Here is a 23,336-nt window from a genome sequence, read left to right on the forward strand (position 1 = left end):
TTCAATAGTTTCCCATCCCTTCACCTCCCCATGTGGTTCCACAGTTTATTCACAACCCACCCGGAACATGACCCAACATTTGTGCTGACTGCCGTAACTTTAATACACTGCCATTGGTCAGCAGCATTGAGAACGGGACACAAGACACCATGCAGCTGGTGGGAAAGGGGACATTCACACGATATCTGTTAGATAATGACCTTCGCAGACTCAGATACTTTGAGGGCTGGCCACAGGAACGCCACTCACTCCAGTGTTCCCTTTCCACTGCCGCCTGTCGATGGTCATTGGCTGTCATGTGACCGGCACACTGGAACAGAGCCTCCCTTCCTGCTACCTGCAGGGCGGCTTGTTTGGCTGACCTCCCTACAGTTACATCACCAAGTTCCGGTTGTGTTCATTCACATATGACGAGTATATTGAGCCTCCCCCTGCCCCCTTTGCATATCCCTGACGTTGTGGCCACGTGTTGTAACCAGAAAGTCCCATGATCCAGCCCGCCCAAGGTATTTCCCGCTACACGTATTTGTGATTGTGCTATTATTGTCCCTCCCCTCCCTTTAGCTAGTCACAGAGCAGTGTTTTGGGCCAAGTTTACAGTCAATGTATCACTACACCCCTACCATTCCCGATTAAGTCCTTTTATACAGTGTGTCTGTGGCTCTGAGTATCTGTGTTCCCCATGTGGCCTCCCCCACTGTGCATCTTCTTTACTACTGCAGTTGGTAGGTGCGTCCCCTTCTGGCGCTGAATTAGCACCTTTTAAACACGTTGACATTGAATTGTGTAATTCACTCGGTACAGATATTAGTTGATATGTCACTCTTTCACTAAGTGGCAACCACTAATCTAAAAGTCCCTGTATATTCACGGCCACCCCAAAGGTCTAGGACAAATGACAAGCTGTGTGTATCACCAAAATTCAAATTTATGTAAATAAAAAAAGAAAGGTGACAAGTCACCATAACCAGATACATGAACTTTGATTTGTTTACACAATTAGAATGGCTTGCTTGTGACATCTCTCTATTAAGTAGCACACACGCAATCGCACCACATCGATCTAAGGCCACCTCTAAGCAGCATTCCTGATTCCATGTAAAAATTGCAGCTTATTGGCCCGTTTTGAAGTACTCGTACGTCGCATGAACCAATTTAGAACATTTTATTTTCGGGGTCAAAATTTGCCCTCACCATTGGCTAGTGATAATGGACTCTTAGCAATTAGGAAATGGTGTGTTTTGTGTATAATAAAATTGAGGCAGCAAGTAACATTTTTTTTTATGGTTGGCTAGAAGCTTGTAACTTACATTTTTGCCCCTCGCTTAATTTTTTCCATTTTCAAAAATAAGAATTGATATTCGAGGAAGATTGCATAGAAACATTATTTATGTACATATATCAGTTCGCCTGCACCTGTGTGAACGCGAGGTTGGCGGTTTCTAGCATGTGCATGCAGTTTGAATGCACACTGTACTGCGTTCTTTTAAAACTGCAAATTTTGGTTTGGGATGTAACGTCCTCAATTTAGAACACAGAGTATATTGGTTCACCCATTCAGCATTGGAAAATGGTTTTATGATTCTTTAATACAAGGATGTTTACACCTCGCAATTTGAATCCCATTGTGCAGAGCTCTTCCATCTACTCTGCAATGTCTAGAGAGAGGAGGGTGTATTTGTTTTAGTATGGTTTTCTTTCGCAATGGATTATTGATGGGTAAATTACCTTACATTTCCCTACTCATTCTTTATATCATTATGGCTTTCACAGGTTGGAAATTATCAACCATTTTATATTAAATGAAGCGTGGCGATCAAGTCACAGTCTAAAGTGTTAGACTATAACTGCATATCTTGTGATTCATTTCTATCACATACAAAATGCTATAGTGTCTTTGTTGAGAAGTGCTCCCTATTTTACATAGCACTCTATGCACAGAAAAAACGTTTTTGTTCTTATTGAAATATAACCTCTGACCAATGGAAGTGGGATATAGCTCACACTAGCATAGTACAGTACCCTATTCTCATTCTGATTTATGAGCCCCTGTGAGCTGAAAATGCTATGTATTCTATAAGTAGCCAACTCTCACTTTACGTTAAATATAGTGGGAAAGCACTGTTAGATTTCACACAACCATACCAATGTATTCTTTTAGGAATGAGCACTCCTTAGTGAAACTCTCCTCCCCTTTCCGTCCCACTCGAGGGACTTGAGTAGCCATGATTCTAGGGGACTTTTCTAATCGCATTTGGGGAATCTTTATGCTCACTTTGAAATATTCTCTTTTAGGGAGTTTTCAAAGAACACCCAGTCATTTCTCCCCCTCCACCCCCACTTGGAAAGCAAGCTCCAGGTTATATTCTTCTCATGGGTAGGGAACCATTCTCCAGTAAGTTTTAGGTTCAGCACGAATCTGTTTGGAGCATACTATATCTCTTCTGTGCAGCTTTTGATTCCACAGTCCTCTCTGCCCCCCATCTCCCTAGGTGTTTGCCTTTTTATAATCCCACATATTCCCACGCTTTGTCATTGATTATGCCATGCTTTTTGATGGTCACGTTTCTTTTATTGACCAGCCTAATAGTCTGACAGTCCTACAGAATACACACCGCCGATCTTCATTAGTTGATTATAATTTTTTACATGTGGAAAAAAAAAAAGGTGAGGGTTAATCTGCTCTTAAAGTTTTAGAATGCAAAAATCATTTGTATTCCATATTTCATTGCAGCAACATGCCACCATGATGAAATAAGGAATGATGAGATTCCCCAACCTAGAAGGCTGTCTGGATATCTGGCACAAATGCATACTTTTTCTTGAGGTTATTAATATGAATAATGTTTATTTACAATTATTAAAAGCGGGCAATTCATATGTAGTTTCATATGATAGATGAATATGTCCTGTCATCATCGTAACACATTTTTTTTGTTTGTTTTTAAGTGAATTTGATTGTAGATTTTTAAGCAGAATTCCTTAAGGAAAACAAAGGGTATATCTACCACCCACCACATTTAAAGTGGCTAAACCATGTCCTGGTATTTTGTCTTTTTGAGATGGTGACAATTTACCATCTACAGGATGTTGTCCTAAGGGGGATTTGATGTTGCGCCTGGATTTGAAAGGAGCTATTTTCAAATCCTATTTTCTCTCTAGCAGGAAATCCATTCTGTTTTCCCGGGGAAGATGCATGTTTCATTTAATTTCTCTATCAAACTCCTGCTTCCAGTAGTGGCTACCCTCTAGAGGCAGCAATCGGATTACTGATATATTTGGGTGACATACATCTGATGGTTCAAAACCCAGAATTATTGAATAAAACTTCAGTCAACCAGTCTTCTCTCACAGGGACTGGGATTCATGGTCAGTGGGGACAAATCAGAAATGTGACGGCCCATCACATGCAATTCCTTGTATTCCAGAACAATGCCCAGGCGGCTGTCCCAATCAAAGATTCACTTAATAAAGAAATAATTAAAGAGGGTCCCAGTTTGTTCAGTCAGAGCCTTCCAAAACCTATGCCGGGTCTTCTGTTCTCATCCATTCAGGTGATATTTCCAGGCTAACGATCCATTATCGAATACAGGTTTACACCTATGCAGACTGAGTTCCACTAGTCCCAGAGGCCAAAGCAGAAATCTGTTGAATATGGAGTCCTGGGCAGAAGCAGTCTTTGGTTCCATCCTAGATTTGCTATGAGAATCGGTGCCAGCCAAGTATGTTGGGAGCAAGGTGTGGAAAGATCTCATCTGGGATGCTATGTTCAGTGTGAGAGTCAAGAATGCAGATAAACTGTTTGATATGCTGGCTGGTACACTTGCAATCTCAACCTTTACAAAAAAAAGAAAAACACGTTTTTCAGGGTAATTTGAAAATATCAATGCTGCTTGCAACAAGGACCGCGTTGACTCGCACCCTAGCTCACATGACGGGCAGTTTCTGGTATTTTGTCTCTGCGTCACATGATTCAAGATGACTTTCTGCCAGGATTGTTATCCTCTCATTTGTATCCCATCTCCACAGTTTGTGGCATAGAAGATTGCAGGTAATTGCAAACTCCAGACGGATTTTCGGTAATGGCTTTGTCTTTCTTATGGGAATATTTGCCTCTGGATACAAACAAAGTATATATTTCAGCATGGAGAGCTTGGTTATGCTGGTGTCTTCCAAGACATTTGGATTGCTTTGTGACTTCAGAAGTGTAGTAGTGGGGGAATTGGCTCTTTGCCTTTCTTACAGATCCTTTCTTACAGATCCGTCAGTTTTTATAGGTCAGTCATTTCGGCACAACATGGTCGTAGACGTGCGGCAGCAGCCCCTTATTTTTAGACTATTAAAAAGCATTTGCTTGAAGTCTCTCCCACCAAATAGGCTTATGGGATGTTAACTTGATTTTGTCTCTGTTTAAGGAATGGGCAGGTAATGACAGGTTATCCCCGTAAAGCACCGTCATCCAAACTGGTTACCTTACTTTAATTTCATACTCTTGTGTTTTAGATGCTAGAACCCGGCATTTCAATGGCAGAGCCCTTTTTTTCCATCCCAGCATATTTTTTCCAATTCTCCTAAGTACTAAGAATTATTTTTGAATTCCCAACCTTTTCTTTCTTTCCGGTATGGTGTGGGGTTAGATGCCTCTAGGCTTACAAGCAAAGGACTGGCTAGGAGGGGTTCAGATACGCAGATATTTATCTCCTTGCATAGACCACACAAAACTGTTACCGTTCCCACAGTGGCTAGATTGGTTTGATGCGTTATCCCTCAGGCAAGCGTTGACAGCACAGTCCTTCAGCGTGCGTTGGAGTCAGTTGACTCTTGGAGTGAGGACACAGTACTGAGGGCTACCTTCTTAACTTATCTGCACACGGCGGTGCTGGGCTTTCTGTAGTGCTCTTTTGAATTTACCGACTTAACTGAACTCAACCAGAACTTTTCTGTGGTGCCCACTCAGCCCCCTTGCAACAAGACAAGTATTACTTCAACATTGCTATGAACTGCCACTGGTTTACTTTACTGATATTGTTTTCAGTCTCTGGTAGAGGGCGGAGTGGTCAACCTTACTGAAGGGGGACAAGAGAACTGGATCCAAAGCTGGTATAAGAGCAACAGATATTGGACACAGCTTGTCCAGATTCCAGTACAGAGGACCTCAGTTCAGATAGTTTAAGAACATCTAGGGGCTGGTTCAATTTGGCTCCCCACTGTGGGATTTGTAGTGCCAGCTAGATATGATAATATTCCACAACATTTTGTGTTTTATTGCTGTTGAAATAAAGACAAGAGTAAACTGCATAATACATGCCTATCTCTGTGCCTTTAGTAAAATTGCTCCTTTCTGTTTTACAAGCAAAATCATACTGGTTAAGATTATTGATTAACCTGTTGTAATTAACTTACTTTCCATTATTTTTTACAGCCTATAGATTGGTACGAACCATGGCTGATGGGACTTGTGGCATTCCACCTATTGTGTATCTTAATCACTTGCATTTCGTTCAAATTTTACAAACTTCAGATTGGTCATTTTCTATCTATGGGTAAGTACAAATAATTTCTCTGAAGTGGTCTTGTAACACTGGTATGTATGCATGTATGTATGTATGTATATGACCATGCATAGATGGTCTTGAGAACAATGATTGCTGACCTACTAGGGGTTCCTTTTAATGCTGCAGATGACCAACCATAGAGATTGGCATTATATCCAAAACACTGCAAACCAATTTTCATTTTTTTAAATGGACGAACAGTCATCTGTCGTTTCATCCAGTCTCACCCATTGATGTAGAAATATGCACCTTTTTCACGGAAAGATAAATCGCTGTTGTACTGCGATAGGTTTGCTGCAGTGGATGGGTGGGCGCATAGTGAGAACAGGGGACAAAGCTATAGTATTTGCAACAGCAGTAATAGCTTGCAACGCACATGTTCCTTTACATCTGGTATATGTGAAATATCTGTCGACCGAGAACAACATACAGATACTCTAACAGACTCTCTCTGATACCTGCCACTGCAGATTCCTTCACGAAATTCTGACACAGCAGGAACACAGGATAATCTTTTTTTGTGTACAAGAAAGCACACCTACTTCACGAGAATTCTGTTTGCATGCATTACTGGATCACTCTTTGTGATTCCTTAGAACTTCCTCTACCCAGATACCACATGTATGGCCACTGTTGGATTACTGGCACACACATTAAATGTATTTGTACCACAGTATATTTGCTTTGTGCCATAGAATAATTATTTCATGAAATAGCAGCAAACTGTTTGTTTTTTGGGAATGAGGATGTGGTCTTTTCATGTGGTCCACTGACATGCCTGCAGTGTTGTCTTTTCGAGGGGATGATTGTTCGGCTCTTTTTACACACTTCATGATACACAAACAGCAAGAAAGTTACACATTTGGCTAACCTTCATATATGGACCATGCTTTTCAATGTGGACTTTCAGTGGCCCATGTGGACATGAGATTTCAAATAATTAAAAAATGTATGAAGCATAATCTAACCCACTGTTTTTTTTTAAGATGGTGTACACATGGCAACAGTTAGTTTTACTAGCTAAACCAGTCCAACACCTTTTTACAAAGTTCCTCCATTAGCTTCAACGGAGTCCCCAGCATACCTGTTCTATGCCTGTATTCTAGCTGGTTTTTGGGATGAGTAAAACTATTCATTTTGTTTGGGGTGCACCGGACAATCCATATGGCTACCAGTGCAAGTGATGTGACACTATTTTTTGGTTTAACACAAAGAGCTCTTGAAGGCATATGAGCAACACCAAAATACATATACCATTCAAAGAATTAAATGGAAAAAACTGATCTGAATTCGGGTATGTTGAGGCCCAAACCACCACTGATCGAGAAGTATTCTGGTCCAAATGCACTCCTATTCAAAGGCCCAGAGCACGCCACTCCAGTCCATCAGGGCTGTGTTCAGTCTGTTTGACCCAGCGTTCCATTGTACCCAATAGACGAATACTATAGCTAAGTTGGAAGCAAGATTTCAGTTTCCTTTTGGGCCATATTGTCGTATATGACTCTCCATACAAGGTATGAATTCTTTTTCAAAAATTGATTAGCAAAGTCTGCTATTTAAACGTATTTGATTAGCAACGTTTTACTAATATTCTTAATGTCACCAGATGTTATTTGTGCCCAAGACAGAAATTTAGCAATAATAGAGCATTTTTGGGTACCTCCTGAAGACAGTCGTAAGATGAGTGTCTGTAAAATGTAAATGTGGGCTGTATGAATGGGCAAGTGCGAAACACTGTCCCATGCCCAGCTGCAGTGTGCCATATACTGCGTGCTTGACCTATCATTTGCTGTGTAAGGAGGAGTTCAAACGTTGCATGACTCAACAAGTTTACAATGTTAAAGGAAAGTCATAGCTTGAGACTAAGTATGTAATGAGGTGTTGCATCAGGCAGGGCTAGGTCATTTTCAACTTCAGATGGACAAGATGAACTTTGCCTGTCATTGATAACCACTTTTTCAACATAGCGTTAAATACCAGTTTTGGGGGAGGGCAGGCAAATATCTTGAGATATTTAAAATCGTTGACCTCATCATCTGAGCATTTGAAGCCAATGGACCACCAGAGAAGGACTGCTGCTGTGACCAGCTTTTTGACCAAGCTGACTACAACAACCCAGTTCTCTGCATCTGAAAGACCTGAACCATGTGTATTCCTACTCTGCGCTGGCGGAACCAACCAACCAATCTAAAAACCTCCTCTACATCCATTGCTTTTCCAAGGTCAGAATCATCGCCGGGTCTGCTTTTGACTTGCAGATTCCTGAAACTGGATTGCACCATTGTACGGGCACTTTCCCAGCTTCATCGCTGGAAACTTTGCTGGCCTCCTGAGAGCTCTACTGGGACCTCGACTACTTACTGCTGCTTTCACGCACCACATGAAAGGGCTTTCTGAAACCTAAAGTCTGAGCATGCTGCTCCCGTGGGCTTGCTGAACTTTCCTGTGTCACACAAACATCGGCTCCCCTCTACTGACCCTGACTGGCGAGCCTCCTGTGCTGCTGGAACTGATTCATCCCATTGCCACAAGGTACCCCAAGACCATCCCACTAAACTTCCAAGACAATGCTGCAGTTCTTATTGGTATTTATATCTGAGTTGGATCCTCTAAATTGAATCTGATAGGGTGTCCAACTTCATGTTCAAATTATATGAGGTTAATGTGGAAGAAGTATTGCATAACATAAGTTTTTCACTGCCTAAATGGTTTAACTTAACCAAACCATTAAGAACATGATGGGTGTTTTTAGAAGAGCCCATGAGAAGGAACTTTGAGCCCCTTGTATCATGTGCTTACCCACTGGTCTCGCAGGATGGTGTTCGTTTCAGCTTTGTTGGCCTTTTCTGTTCTACCCTTTTACCATGGCCAAAGGACATAGATTCCCCTAACCCCAATTCTCCACACCCGATCTGAGCATTGTGCAGAGTTCGAAATTGAGGGTAGCTGGTTGCTATTTAGCTCCTACTTGTAGCTTAGAGGAGCCTGTTTTGCTTGACACCAACAGCAACCACAAGCTACTTTTGGCTCCCGAGGCCAACTGATGCCAAACGAACACACCTATGTGAATCTAACTCTGCTCATTTGGGAAAGTCTTTAAACAAACATTAGGACCCATCTATACAACATTTTAAAGCTTAAGGGGTCATAAATGTATAAAATAAACTTTTTCCATCTTATGTGTGGAAGTTAGATATGTAGGACGCAAGCTCCTCGTTCCTCATTGTTAGCTCCTGGTCACTGGTTAATGATGGATACCCAGGACCTGCTTATCTCTTCTTTTTCAATCTCAATTTCGAGCCCTGTTGCGTATTATGTATCGGTCTCAAGGAGAGGACGACACTGGTGAAGGCACAAGCAAATTCCAATATGTAGGCACATAGAGCTTTGGTCAAGCACTGGTATTACCAGAGTGCCTTACAGGTTGAATTTTATCCAGAGCAGGAAGTGTTAGTCATTGACACTGTAAGGCCTAGGTCTTACAAGACAAATGGACTGAACCTTACCAAGTTGTTTCCAAGCTTCAAATATTTACTGGATTTGGGGATGCCCAAAACGTCCTACAGAGTTTTACGTATAAATGGACTGAAAGGAGTTCACCCCTAGGGTTTAAACTACTGCACTACTTCTGGTATCTGACAGAGGAAGAGCCCATTTCTGATTTGCTCCACAGTCGTCCTTCTGATGGCTCAGTGGAGGGAGTCTGTGCAGGATATCCTATTTTTAGTGGTCCCAGCTGATTTTTGGTGGCTTGGGGCCCTTTTCTTTCCACTGAATTGCTTCATTCATTTGGGTGTGTTGGTCAGTTTATGTGGCTACGAGCACATGGACTGCTTCCATTTTAAGTTTACAGTGTATCCCAATCAACATTCAGACTTGTTTCCAATAGTCTTCTCTCATCCCAGGTACTTTTGCGATGTTCACTGAACAGGCTCTTTGCAGTGAATTGTTTAACCTTTTTTTTTTTTCTCTGCACAGCCCTGCATCTTTATTTCTTTACAGATCTAATGCCTTTTGAGTACTGTATACCCAAAAGGGTTTTTCACCATGGTATAAGCCTTTGGTCCTAATTAGGAGTATGCCGGTTTGTAATTAATGTGCTGGTAATTCCGTATACCAGCACAGTTCCGGGCCGGCATACTCCATGTTTGCCGATGGGGTGGCCTGATTTACCGCCAGCCAAGAGCTGGAGGTAACTCGTTCCCCCCACCAGCAAAAAGCAGCCGGGTCCTATGGAGTAACCTACTGTTGCCTGGACAGTCATATTCTGGTAATTCTTACATATCGGGCGCCGGCAACTGTAAGTCTGTTTGCTGGTATCACGACGGATTTACTGAGCGGTGCCGGAAACCCCTTAATGAGGCAATTTTTTTGTTTTGTTGCTGCTATCTTCTTGGTTGGCAATCCTCCTTCCTCTTCGGGTCAGAACTCGCCATTAAAAAGCATGCACAGACTATGATTTGCAATTCAAATTTCAGGCTGGGTGTGGCCTGGAGCTGGGCAGAATGTGAGGTTGCAGGCTGACTCTGTGTGGACAACCTTCACCTGCTTGAATGTTCGATAGGTGGGCTTTGGTAGCCCATGGGGGAACTGGGAAAACACCAATATCCCTAATTCTGTGCAAAAGGAGAGCGCCTGGAGACATTTTAGATCGCCAACCCCACAATCCAAACTACACGCTGGATGACTGCTGCAACCAGAATTGATCAGAGCAATTCCCAGAGGTTTAAGATTAATTCTAGAACTTCCAGCCATCACCTTGTTGTTTCACCAACATTGGCCAAGCCATCTGCCATGTAACAGACCTTCAAATCGACTGAGAAGACTTGACCTGGATGCCTTTCTTCTATGGACTGGTGGGAAGAGCTAGTCTGAATCCATGATCAATATCCATTGCTTCTCCAACCTCTTCCTCATTAGGTCTGCATTTGGCCTGCATATTCCTGGAACTGGACTGCATAGTTGCATGGGCACCTTCCTGCCCTTTGCTGGCATCCTCGCCAACCTGCTGCTGCATCTAGGAGAACTTGCTGTAACCAGAAGTCTGACTTTGTTTCTCTAGTGGGCCTGTCAACTTTGTCACGGGTCACAGCAACATCTGCTTCGATATGCTGCCACTGAGGGGTTGTCTGATGCTGCAGCAACTGAAATTGCCCTCAAGGGTCCACTGTAAGGGCCTGGCCTAGACGTTGGTATAAGCCTCCAACCTCCAGCCTCTGAGCCTTCAGCAACTTACTTGTTCTCGCCACTGAAGTTCTGGGTTTTCTCTGGCTTTGCAAGTGTGAGTGTCGACATAGCTTCTATCTCTTTAAGCAGCGTTACCAACATTGACTTGCATTAGGTGTGAATTCCTTATCTAAAAAGTAGCAACCTTCTGTGGCGTTAGGTCGTTGGCCCAGGGTTAGGAGTCTTCTCTATGATGCTCTAGGGCCTTGTTACTGGTAACCTATCCCATCATCGTCTTGAGAACTAACTGAAGTTTATAATGTGACATAAAAAAAGGCTTGATAAGATATTGGCTTATTTAAAACTGAACTGACCTCAAAGTTGGAGGCATCAACTACAATATATGTTAGAAAACTCCATTAAAGTATAACTGACTTTGAAGTGTGTTTTCAGGATATGTAAATTGCATGTATGAACTGTGCAACCTTATTTAACGATCCGCAAACAGTGGAAAAAATATTGAGTTACTCTTTTCACCACGCCGAAGGTCTGCCTGCATTCACGATCTATGGTATCGGAGTGCCATCTTGTGGTTCTTGAAATAATGTGTTTGCGTTTAATGTTTGTACAGTTGTTCCCTGTCCTTTTCCCTCACCCAACATGCATACTACCAACACCAGACTTACAAATACCTCTTTATGGGGGGGGTACCCCCGAACTCTCTTCCTTAAAGTCACCAATGTTCCTTCCTTTCATACTTTTTTTCTGATCTCTAACTAGACCTAATTTTAGAATAAAATTCCAATCTGCAAATGTTCATTTTTACGTGCACTTCGGTATTTAATGTTTTTTACACTCGTTGTTGAAATTAGTTATAATTGCACCTTCTGTCAATGACTCTTTATTTGTCCAGCAACGTAATCACTGGTCACCCTTCTAGACCGCGTATTCGTAGTGAAAACTCAAATCAAAGTTAAAGCTTGCTTTAATGTGAGCTTTTATACGTATGAGAGGGGTATAACATTAGCAGAATTCATGTAAATTTTATAAACCAACTGTAGAAAAGCATGTGGGAGATGTCCACTAATATATCGGAAAGAGTCAGCATAGACTGTCAGTTTCAAGGAGATGTAAATTATGTACATGTGTGAACCGTGCAACGGTTATGCATATTTTACACATCTAAAAACTCACATCATAGTCAAAATGTTACTTCAATATGAGATTTCATATGTATAGGACATGGGAATTATTTCAAGACCATTAACGCTGAAACTGCGGTCTGTAACTCCATTACTGTCCCGAATTTGCACATATCTCTATTTTGTATCTCTTCATCTACTCTCAAAATGGCACTTTCTGACCCCCGTTACTTATTCTTCCACCTTCACTCCATGCTAAACTATCTGGGAACTTCCGATATAGATATATTAGTCATTACTGAGACCTGGATGAACGACACTGCCAATATGGCAGCCGCCTCTTCTGTTCCACATAACTATAATATCCTGCGAAGAAATCGGTTAGATCATAGCGGGGTAGGAGTGGCACTCCTGATTAAGAAACAGTGGGACTGTCACATAATGAAACGCCCTGCTTTAGAAGGATATGAGAGCTTGCTTATCAAACTCAAAATAAATCCAAATACTTCAATTTCTATACTTTTCATCTATAGACCTCATAAGGACATATCCTCATTCGAGGAACAACTTTTGACCCTTGTCAATAATCTAACTAAACACAAATCTCCCCTTAATATTTTAACTACTGGGCAGAGGAAAAGAAACCCAGACTGGCTAACTCTCTACTGAAGTATTTGATACTGTTGAATACACCCAATGGATCAAAGATCCAACACACAGGGATGGCCATACTATTGATTTGGATCTTAACCATCGGTTGGATGTTTTAAACCTAGTATGCTCGATCTACCCATGGTCAGATCACCTTATGATTAACTTCAGTGTTCCGACCTGATGCACCCATTCGCTTTGACAAGCTGCCAAGAAATGTGAAAAAAACGCAGTAATTTTAGAAATGTTTTCTCATTCAATTTCATCTCCCTCCTTAAAGCTAAACTGCACCCTCCGGACTCCTTCGTAAATTTTACAGCTTTGGTCATTCACTTGTCATCTGCTATTTCCGCTGTAATTGAGGCGCTAGCCCCTGAAAAAACCAAAATCATTAAACCTGTGACCCTAAAAAACACCTGTTTTAATGACAACGTTCTTAAATCCAGACTATTGAACACTTGAGAGACAATTGGGGAAAAATCTTCAAAACTGCTGTGAAGAACTATAAGAAGGGAACTATTGAGGAAAAACCCAAACCACATAACACCAGAATTAGCAACGCCAAATCAAGATCCAGTGAACTGTTTACAGTTCTAAAGGAAGCGGAGGGAAAGACCACTGACACTCGTAACATCAAGCGAGACCCTGCCTGGTGTCAAATGATTAGGAGGAATTTTCCAACCAAATTCTTGGCCATCAAACAACCATCCGGATTAAAACTGTGTCCCAGCACCTGAATGCAAGATGGATCTCTACCAGATGCCCCCTCCATCGGTTCTCTAACATCAGTTTCATTTTAAACAATGCCCCGAAGCAGAGATTTGTGAGATAATAATCTAAAACCTACCTCTTGCAGGGGCGACAACTATCCTGCAAATATTCAATCTCTTGCTTTTTTGACTACATGGATTGCTAGGATGGTTAACCTATCTTTGAGTGAGGGTGTTGTTCCATCTTCTCTTGAGGAAGTCTGGATAGCTCCTCTTCTGAAAAATAGTTCTCTTGATCCATCTTAAGCCAAGAAGTACCATCCAATAACCAATGTCCGGTTCCTGCTCAAGATCTTGGACAAAGTGGCCTACCTCCAATTCTAGGGTTTTTGGGAGAAAAATAACATCTTGGGCACTTATCAATCCAGATTTAGAGCATGGCACGGGACGGAAAGAGCTCTTCTGGACCTTAAAACTACCATGTCCAGTAAAATCGAAAAAGGGCCTCCTGCACTGCTGATGCTTCTGTATCCCTCTGCTGCCTTCGCCCTGGTCGATCATTCCATTCTTGTCGACAGGTTGAAGGGTTTGGGTGGCTGCTCCAACATGGCCTCGGACTGGATAGCATCTTTCCTTGGGCCGCGGGTGTCGAGAGTAGCATTGGAAGATGCTCAATCCTCTCCTGACTATATTAACACGGGAGTCCCACAGGAATCTTGTATTTCATTCACCCTCACTTTTTTTAAAATTATGAAACCTTTATTTTTGCTGTTGAGTACAATATACATTAGAACAAAACATTTGTTGAGAGATTGTACTAACATAGACCCATTGGTCGCATACCATTACATTCTTTCTACTGCATGTATTCCATATTTTGCAGTTATGTTATATCACTCTTAGTTATTTTCATTTCGTTTGAAAGGTATTGTCTTTTGATTCTATTTATATTCGCTAGACCGGCTCATGAGGAGTCTTCAGATTCCCCCTCTTGGTTGTCTCTGAGGTACATTTGTAATGGTGCCCAAATGTCTTTTGGTCTGCTGGTAGGATTAACACTTTTCACGTATCGCTCCTCCGTATCTTGTACATATATTAAGTCTCGTAGCCATGACTCCTCAGTGGGGGCGGCCTTAGATTTCCATAGTTGTAGTATGTTTCTTTTTGCCACTGCCACAGCCACGAATCTACGAGTTTTTACAGAGGCATTTCCGATATCGCCCAGGAGATATTTGTGTGGGAGGGCTGGGATCTGTAATCCTGTGATGTCACTTATTTTTTAATTCACCCTCACTTTTTAATATCTACATAAGGACCATTGCTTGTCTTACTGGACCATCTGGGTGTTCGGTATACCAATTACGCTGATGACACCCAGGTGGTCTTTGAGCTGTCTGGCAACTACGTCCAAGACTCTGAAGCCCTTAATGGTTTTAAGCAGCAATACAGTCCTGAATGATTTCTAATTATTTGGCTCTCAATGATAAAAAGGCAGAGCTTCTCATCGTGACTACTGCACAGCGACTTAACAAACTTGACGCTTCTTATAAAAGATTTAACATTGCAAACAGCCAGATTCTGGTTTCGGACTGCGTCAAAATGTTGGGCGGTTACCTCGACGCGGAATTGAAAGTCCATGCAACTCATACCCGCTCGTCTTGTGGTTAGGTGGTTAGGCTACTCGACCAAATCAAATTGGGCCTTTCGCTCAAGAACACATTCTTGCTTTGTGGCTGGTGAATCTGGTGCTTAATTATTGCAATAGCCTCTTGTCGGGGACACCACAGGCTAACCTTCAGTCCCTGCAGACGGCCCATAACGGTGCAGTTGTTGGGCTACATTGGATCAAATTACCAATTATAGAAAGGCACTGCATTGGTTACCTGTCAAGCACAGGATCTCCCATAAGATCTTAGCACTAACCTACACGTTCTGTACCTTCATTGCTCCTCTGTATCTGGCAAAGCAATTGACTGTTTCTCATTCATCTCGACATCTCCATTCGAGCAATTAACCATAAACTTAAACTGCCTCGGTTTAGGCTGGCTGAGTTTGGAGGTAGTAGCTTCCCAGTGCAGGTCTCCAGACAATGGAATATTGAAAGGTAGGCCATACTTATACCCCTTAAATACACTGTGTTACCCCCTGATCACGCTCACACCAGATTAAATGCACCCCTCTAGGGAATGAAGGCCATGAGTCTATCTTGCAAGAGATAACAAACTTTAATCTTTATGAGGATTGGTGGGAATGACAGAGGACTCTGCCATTCCTAGCAGCATTCTATCTTCCTTGGCTGGCTCCTCCAGACTAATGGCAAGCAAACGCCTTTATACTCGTCAACTTGGTCACTGGATACTGGCAGAGCTCATCCAAAACTGTTGTTCTTGCCATACAAGGGATGCTGTAGTCTCCAGTGTTGCATGGCCAGGTTTACATTTATTTTAGACCAATCCTGCTTAACGTACTGCTGCCTCCTCGGGAATACATTGTAGCTCTTGCTTAGCATCATTTACTATGTTATAAACATTCATACATAAACACTTCTTCCCGCCATACTCTCAACACCTTACTCCATATAATAATATTTCATCTGGTCCAGTAATTCTCATAAAACCCCTTATTTTTACATAATGTTGCATTGTGTGCATGAGCATGTACATTATCCTATTCTTGGTCTGCATGGGCTTTTGATGTACAGGAACAGCTGCTCTGCCACTTCGTGTGCTCTGCTGTGACGCAATGCCTGTAGTCTACTTTTAGCACAGGCTGCACTGTGTGTTTTGAGCAAAGCTAACTACAATTCTAACAGTTTTACAAATATACATCTAAATAGTTATTTGCACCTTATATTTCAATCCTAACTATATTTCGTGACCCTCGTCCCCCCCCCCCCATGACTCTTGTAGTGCTTAGAAAACAGTTAACAGAAGTCTTGCCTAATTCTAAAGCACTTGGGAAGCTTGGGAATGAAGGAAAGCACTAGGCTCTTTCCCAACAATATGCTCCCGCTAACAATGAGAGCCGCCAATTCTCTGTCAGCTTTCAAGAGGGCCGTGAAAACCCATTTGTTTAACCAGAAACCTGATTAGTTTATCGGATTTCTCTAGTCTCCTCTGCATTCTTTTGTTTATTTGGCTTATCCTTGTTCTTTGTGCGCCCTGGGGCCTGCAGCGTGTAACATGAAATTAAATGCATGAATACCAAACACTCATACGCTACTTATACGCCATACACTTGTTATGATATGATATGATAGTTTAGTTATATAGCGCCACAATGTGTTTCAAAGCGCTTCAAGGCAAGGGAGGGAACAAGGGAAAATACAATGACATTCTTGCAAGCCATGAACAGTAAGGATGTGAAATTAACTATCGTACTTGGCCTGATGGCATTTCAGATAGTTCAAGAGCTAAGACATAGATGAGGAAGGGAGGGGAGAGTGGGAAGGAAATGGAAATAGACAGGCGACTACCGTACTAGGCCTGACAACATTTCTGGTAGAGCCGGGGAAAAAAGAAAAAAAAAGGTGAGGTAGAGGGGCGCAGAAAGGGAGTGGAGGAACAAAACAAGTGACTATCGTACTAGTCCTGACGACAGATGGTGCTGGATGGCAGGGAATAAGTAAGGAGTGGGGGGAGGAGACAGACGAGGTTGTTATCCTACTAGGTCCAGGGACAATTCTGATAAAGTAAGTACATAGAAGAAAGTAAGGGGAGGAGATGGGAAGAGGGGGAAAGGAGGAGAGAACAGAGAGTAAGCAGTCAAAAAGAGTGGAGAAGCAAGAGGGGAGAGTGAATACAATTGCAGAAGTCCGTTGTAACACATAATGTTGCAAGCCAGGATACACGATGAAGATGGGAATAGCATGATTCGGGGCCACCATGAGTACAAGATGCAAAGGAAGTCAAGCATGAGAGTTGAGAAAGGGTGACGCACTGTGAATCAATGAAGTAAATAAAAGTCGAATCCAGCATTGGCCAAAAGACAGTGATGGTAAAACCAGAATGTATCAGGACAGGCTCCTGCAGAAGTAGGCTGGAGGGGTGGAGCAAAGTTGAAGAATCAAGCAAAACGGGCAACACCTGTGTGCGCAAAGGGGGGGGCACACAGAACATCACGAGGGAAGAGAGGGGGTGGGGATGGCCTGTGGGGACAGAGGGAGTAAACACATGTCAGTGCATGCTTACCTGTTGTCTGAGCAGGGGTTCGGGCCCTGGGTCCTCCTGGTCCAAACGGGAATTTCCCTTTTCTTTGTCTGCCCTTTGCTACAGACGCTCCTTGATCTAAGAGTTGAGAGTAGGAAGGAAGAGGCAGGGCTAAGAAGGTGGGTGGTGCTTAGGCCAGGTGACCCAGATCCAGTTGCACCTGCTCCGCATCTTCAAAGGAAAAGATGCTGGAGGGCTCCTTAAGTAGGGAAAAAGAGCAGCAATGTCAAATACTGTGTATGTTTGTATGCTAAATACTTTCATATCAAACACTCCTTACGACACGCAATGCCATCAGTGTGTTGAGTGTGCGGGCCTGTGCAATGGGGCCTCCTAGTTAATGTGGTGTAGCTTCCAACATCTGCTGAATTTTTTAGGTGTTTTGTGGCATTAAATCAAGTTTTAGTCACTTCAACTAAAGACCGTCTTTCACTGAATTTCAAGGGTTTTGTTACGCTGAACTGAACAGGTAGTTTCCCCCCCCCCCAATGAATAATGTGCGTGTCTTAAGCGCTTTTCAAGAGTTTACATTTGCAAGTTTCACAAAGTATCATTGTTTTAATGTAAATTTCTGTTGCTATCTGTGTTAGCAATTGTTTTGGAATCTAGGAAGGGAATCTAGTAGTCCCACTATCAGTCACATGCTTTGTCTGATTATAACTCTGTGCCCCAAGTACTCCCTTGGGCTCCTTTACAAGATTGAAAACAATTGCTTCAGCATGATTCCTTTAATTGTATAGTTGGTGGGTTTTGGTAGCATTAATAAGTGAACAATTGCTTGACCCACATCTTTAGGATAGTCTGATTATTTACTTTTCTCTTCTGCAGTGACATTAGTTTACAGTGCTGAATACATCAATGAATTTGCTGCTATGAACTGGAGGTAATTTTAACATTTCTTGTGATATTGATTATTACAAAGTTTGTAAGTAGCAAAGGCAAAGAGATGCAGGGTTAATTGATTTTTCAAGCCGTGATTGTGAATGAAATTTTTGAATCTTTCATGCCAGTGTGTACCTACAATTCATCAAACAAGGACGGTCAGTGCTCCAGATAAGATTTGGAAGTGGGAGTATTTTACTCCCCTATTTTTTTTTACGTTGGGAGTAAAATGATTTTTTAGGGAGTATCCAATTTCCAATTGTAGTAGTTTTGTAAGCGAGTAAAAATATGCTTAACTCAAAAGCTGAAATGTGTTTGTAATATTTACTTCTTTGCACCCAGTTATTCATGCGCATTAAAACATACATGTTTAATTTTTACAATCCCGCAGTTAAAATAGTAGTTTCCTTCCTGTGGTTCCACATGCACTACTGGTCCAGACATATCCATGGAGCTGTGAGGGTGAAAGCAGGGGCGCAAGATTCAGTCTTTTTCCTATTTTTTGTTGGGAGTATTTTTACTTCCTATCTGTATTTTTTTGGGAGTATGCCGATTTTTAGGGCGTTAAGTGGCTGATAAACTCCTTATCTGTAGGGCTGAGGACGGTCCACTGTCATGGTGATGCCACATGATACATTTTGCAGCATTATGACTGAAGGAAAGCGTTGGGTTTCAGAAATGGATTAAGATGAACAGAATGTATATCTCAGTCCCATTAAACCCATGCAAAAGTAGCATTCATGTTTGCGAAAGGCGCTGCATTTAGTCATGCAAATGGAAGGTATTTGCTCCCTAAAGAAAAAAGTTAAGATTTTACAAAACACAGGCAGCCCGGTTTTGTGAAACATTTTCTTTAATTATACAGGGTACAGTACATAAAATACTCATCCTCTTCCATGGGCCCCACAGTTAACGCCCTTTGCTGTCTCATGGCTCCAGTCAGCTACACCCATGCCGTTTTTTTGTGACTGGATAACCTTTTTTGTTTTATCAGTTTAAATTAAAACAATTACAACTTGTCATTGGTAATTTACCATTTTTTCAGTAATGTTCCACACTTGTCATGGGTAATTTAGCATTTTTTTCAGTAATGTTACACACTTGTCATGGGCAATTTAGCATTGTTTCCAGAAATGTTACACAAATACAAATTTGCTTCTATATCCACCTGACCAAATAATAATTCTCATGCAAAGTGTGCAGACTGAATTTCAGCATCACTACACCAACAGTGCCATCCCGACGTTTTACCAAGGAGCTTGAGGCTAACCGGCAAGACCAGTGCCCATCTGGGCCCTATTTTACGCAGGCCATCAGGACCACCAGTGGAAAGCATCCACTCAAACCAACCACTTGGTTAATGGACACCAACGCACTAGCCTTGATAAATACCCTGACCGGTCGAAACGCGTGTCGGCTGACCACATAAATCACCCTATTAATAGAGCACAATGTTTACAAACCATCTAATGAATAAGCTTTCCCCTTAGCTTCATGCACAAGGTGTCTGGAAATACAAGTACTAATCCCCAAAAAAAGAGGTGCAGCCAACACCTTGACAATCCATGATCTTGCAGCCAATTAGTACATTCAAACAAACACACCAGACAGTATCCAAGTGTAGCGCAAGAGGACTCAGACCCTAGTGCCCTAACACCTCTACCTGAATTGCAGCATAGCCTAGTTCTAGTATGTTCTTCCTAACGATCCACAATGGTAAAACTGACACTTTTTCGAACTATCCGTCTTTCAGAACCTTTTATCGACTTTCAATGTATTGGACATGTACATTTGTGGGAAAGTGATATTGCTGATCTTTTTGCGCTTACTGCTATTAATAGAAGTTACGTTTTGTAGTGTTTAGTAATAATGTACAAAGTGAAATGTGTAGTGAATGTAGAGGTCATTTTATAGTCGGCATAGTGGTAAACCAAGGCATAAACTCATTGAAGGCACAGGGCACAAATCGGAATGAACGTTTCCACCGTACTACTATCCTCCTCCCTCTTGAAGAGCTCATTTTACACCTGCATAAGATTTGCAAGCAGGGCAAAACATGCGTTACTATGGAATCTGCCTCCATTCAGCAGGCATGTTTCATAGGTATCCATTGTAAATGCTGCCTGCAAAGCGTAATTTACAGGCAGTATTTCAACTTGACAAAACTGAGCATAAAAGCGAAGATTACAGCGATTGATTTTTCTTTTTTTCTCTTTTTTTTAAAATATATATTTTTTTTAACAATTTGAAACTCTTTTTGTAAATGTTTAATATTCCCTGCATGAAATTCAATAACCCTTACGTCTTAAGACTGGTGCTACATGCAATAAATGTGCACTTTGTGTAAAATGACCCTCTTGTTGAAGCATATGTTTCTTTAATAAACGGCAAGATGTAGTAGGGAGCAATGTGGAATGAAAATGGTGCCTCTGTGTTCGCCGTATTCAAATCTTTATCTGAGGTATGCATTTTAAGTTGCGAGCATCAAGCCAGCATCATTGCCATCTCAATTCTATAGACGCGGGTAGCAGACCATTTCTTTCTCAGAAAGAAGACTACCAGAAATTGGGCGACCACAAATGTTTGAACGGATGCTCCCTCCTGATTGGAAGCAGAGTTTGTATTCAACTCCCAAAATTTCTATATGGAAGTGTGCTCCATTGCTTCGTCTAAGCTTGGGATGAGTGCCAAAACTCAAGCAGACATTCCAGCCATCGCCGATATTACTGTGCTGGTGGTCAAATAAATGCGGTCTTCCACATGTTGCAAAGCGCTGTGCTTAAGGTTTTTCCTACAAACGTTAAAATAAAATTAAAATAAATACCAAGGAAGCCTTGCTACCACAAGGTGCCAAAAATCGTGCAAAGACCAAGCTCTGCTAGCCTCTTGCAGATAACTTGACTTCTTGAGAGATCAAAGGGAGCAGATTGGGGGGCTGTTCCTTTCCCCTCTACTGGTGGGAACAACTGTTTTTGAGGCCGCAAATGATTCCTGTTCCCCGAGAAGCCTGTGTGCTCCTTGCTGCACATATGTGTCATGAAAATGTGCTAACAGCCTATTATTGCAAAATCAAGAAACGGCCAGGGCAGAGGTTTCATTGGGGCTCTATGGAGCCCGCTTTCTTATCGAAATATGACTGCAGAAACACATCTGCATCTGCCCAGTTTTGAGTCGTACCCTCTAGATCAGGGGTGCACAACTGATTTTGACAGAGGGCCGAAAGTACCTTACATGATGGCTATAGTGGGCCGAAAAGTAAAAGTGTGTGGGGCGAAGGGCGGTGCGTGGCAGGAGGTTTTTTCAACCCCCAATTTGTATTAAACACATGGAAAAAGAATACGTTTTTGAGGTGTAACGATTTTTATTTGTGTTTCAAACTTACATTTTGTACTACACATTTTCCATTGTTATAATTTATTTCTATTTGATATCGTCTGTTAATTATTATATATATTTTATTGAACCTTGATTGGACATTACGTTATTTTGGACTGCTATACTTTGCTGTTTGGGTTGCCCAAGAGGAGTATGGCCTTCCTTGAGTCAGGTTTCCTCAAAAAGCAAAGGATGTACATCTCCTAACTGTGCCTGTTTTTAGCTTTATTATTGTGTTCACCCATGGCTCCCACCCCTCTACCAAACCCTGTGCCCCAGTGGTCCCACCCCTCTACCAAACCCTGTGCGCCAGTGGTCCCACCCCTCTACTAAACACTATGCCCCATGGCTCCCATCCCTCTACTAAACACTATGCTTCATGGCTCCCACCCTCAACCAAACACTATGCCCCATGGCCCCCACCCCTCTACCAAACCCTATGCCCCATGGCTCCCACCCCCCAACTCTGCATACAAACTCTCGTATGCACCCATACAGACCCGGACCCCCCAAACCCCAACTCGGCATACAGACCTGTTACCCCCCCCAACTCGCCATACAAACTCTCGTATGCACCCATACAGACCCGTACCCCCCCCATCCCCCAATTCGGCAAACAAACTCTCAAGCATGCACCCAACAGACCCGTACACCCACCCCAACTCAGCATACAAACTCTCAAGCATGCACCCATACAGACCCAAAGCCCCCCACACCCCCAACTCGGCATACACCACACTTGCAGACAAAAACAAACATTCAAGCAGACCCAAAATCCCCCTCCCACCCCCCCCCCATCCCTGCATCCACACATACACCGCACAAACATACAGGCAGAACAGACCCGACACACAAACAAAATATCTACTTACCGGACGTGCTGGAACTGGAAGGCAGGCTAGCTGGAATGCTGGCGAGGTATCTGGAGTGGTACTACGGCTGGCGTGGCAAGGCTGAAATGCCTTCCGGCATCAAGCCTTATTGACCATGCCAGCCGTAGTGCTGGCACTCCATTGGTGCAGCACACACGCACTACGTGGCTCGTAGGAGCCAATGAGGACCAGTGTTTTGTCCGGCCCGGAAGAGTTTCAAAGACTTTCCTAAAGGAGGGCGGCCGATGCTGCTTGTCTTTGTTCCTCGCGGGCCGGACAAAACAGCATGGCGGGCCACAACTGGCCCGCGGGCTGGTGTGCACCCATGCTCTAGATAGAGCACAGCTGCACCTTAACCCAGCTGCAAGAGTTAATTCTTCGATTTATGCACCTTACTCAGTGATCCAGTCATTGTCCTTCTCCGGAGTACCTTGTTGCTGCCATCTTGGCTCTTGCAGGCGCACCAGAGACTAGCGCTGCCACTGGTGAACTTTGAATCAGCAAACTTACAACGTTTTACTAGCTATTTCCTGCCTAGTGAGCCTTTTGAACCCCTACTTAGCCTTTTGAATGCCTACCCAAAGATGTGAGCAGTCCTAGTCCTAGTGTTATCAGCATAAAACAGCCTATATTAAAAAAATAAATTAAAAAAATGCCAATCCTTATTACTAATTTACAAATAGTGTGGGATGAAGTTCATGAAAAAGAAGGAAGTGTTCACAAAATGATGTCAGGATAATTGAGCTGTTGCCTCCCTTCCCCACATTTTCAGCAT

General features: G+C 42.5%; 1 protein-coding gene across 1 annotated transcript in view; it reads left to right on the forward strand.

Annotated features, from left to right (window-relative positions):
* Positions 1 to 23,336, forward strand: part of LOC138453331 (coiled-coil domain-containing protein 171-like) — a 70,509-nt gene that overhangs the window by 13,196 nt on the left and 33,977 nt on the right. Inside the window, exons 2-3 of the mRNA XM_069606053.1 lie at positions 5,423 to 5,543; positions 18,261 to 18,315. The gene's annotated coding sequence lies outside the window, so the exon portion shown is untranslated. The remainder of the gene's footprint in view (positions 1 to 5,422; positions 5,544 to 18,260; positions 18,316 to 23,336) is intronic.

The sequence above is a fragment of the Ambystoma mexicanum genome, chromosome 4p (assembly GCF_040938575.1).
Source record: "Ambystoma mexicanum isolate Mex_15411 chromosome 4p, UKY_AmexF1_1, whole genome shotgun sequence".
Taxonomy (NCBI): Eukaryota; Metazoa; Chordata; class Amphibia; order Caudata; family Ambystomatidae; genus Ambystoma; species Ambystoma mexicanum.